We start from the raw sequence: 1,273 nt of genomic DNA, 5'->3' as shown, positions 1-1,273 counted from the left end.
GACGTCTCCCTCCACCCTCTTCTCTGCTGTCCATCCCCCAGGGAGAAGGCCATACCTAGATTCTCGTAATTGGTTACCCTCTTCCACCCCACATTCCCACCACCCTCCAGGCATTGCCCCTCTCACCACTGGTCCTGAAGGAGTCAACCGTCCTGGATTCCCTGTGTTTCAAGTGGGCAGTGAATTATTTAATGTGGCTCTTGTGTTGCCAAGTCTCTATCTCTCATCATAGGACCTTGCCCTGAATGGGTCTTATAAGAATATGATAGGATTCACTTGTAATTGTGAAAAGGGATCCCTGGAATGCCATCCTGCTGTGTATAAAATGAGGCCTCTGAGAAGCAGGAGAAGGCATCTCATTACCTGCAAGAGCCAGGAGTGGAATGCATCCCCTGGACTCAAGCTCTCTGTACAGTGCACCTCATGGATCCAGATGACAGGTATACCATCAAAACCAGGAACCACAGTATAGAACAGAGTGATGGATTTACCAATGCATGGAGCAAGTTCAGACGAGTGCTTCTGTGCAAGTCGTTGGCTTTCAGATTTAGGTGTGTATGGGCACTTACTTGTGGGAGTTGGACCTGATGACCCATGGAAGTGGAGCTGTGTTTTTGGGCTGATGCTTACTGGAGATGGGTGCCTCTTGGCACTTAATTCAAGAAGTTAGGCTTGCTGACCCAGGGAGCTTGAGTTGAATGCCTTCTGGTTGACTTACAGCTGAGTTATATGCCTATTGGGCATCTATTTGCAACCTGGAAAGAACTTAGTAACATGTCCTGATGGTTCTGCCTAAGTAAGAGGCTGGATGAACAATCTGGAGGAGAAAACAATGGGACCAACAGTTCTGGGGGGACCTGGGAGAGGGGCAGGTGGGGAGAAAGGAAGTGGTATTAACAAACCCAGGGACAAGGGAACAAGTGATCCAAATAGGTGGTGAGGAGGGTGTAGGAGGCCTGGAAGAATGTGAACAAGGGAAATGTAACTGAAAGGAATTACTGCAACCCAAATGAAGGCTGAACATGATAGTGGGACAAGAGGAAAGTCAAAGGAAATAGAGGAAAGAGTTAGGAGGCATAGAGCATTTATAGAGGTCTAAATAAAGGCATGTATATATGTAAATATATTTATATATGAGGTTATAGAAATAAATCTATGTGCATATATGTATAAGTTTAGTATTAAGGTAGCAGATGGACATTGGGCCTCCACTCAAGTACTCCCTCAATGCAAGAATACTTTGTTCTATTAAACTGGCATTCCATGATGCTCA

Source organism: Echinops telfairi, unplaced genomic scaffold (genome assembly GCF_000313985.2).
Source record: "Echinops telfairi isolate 266 unplaced genomic scaffold, ASM31398v2 ScPeMD7_18;HRSCAF=68, whole genome shotgun sequence".
In the NCBI taxonomy this organism is placed as follows: domain Eukaryota; kingdom Metazoa; phylum Chordata; class Mammalia; order Afrosoricida; family Tenrecidae; genus Echinops; species Echinops telfairi.
The sequence above is the reverse complement of the archived record's forward strand: the minus strand, read 5'-3'. Positions refer to the sequence as shown.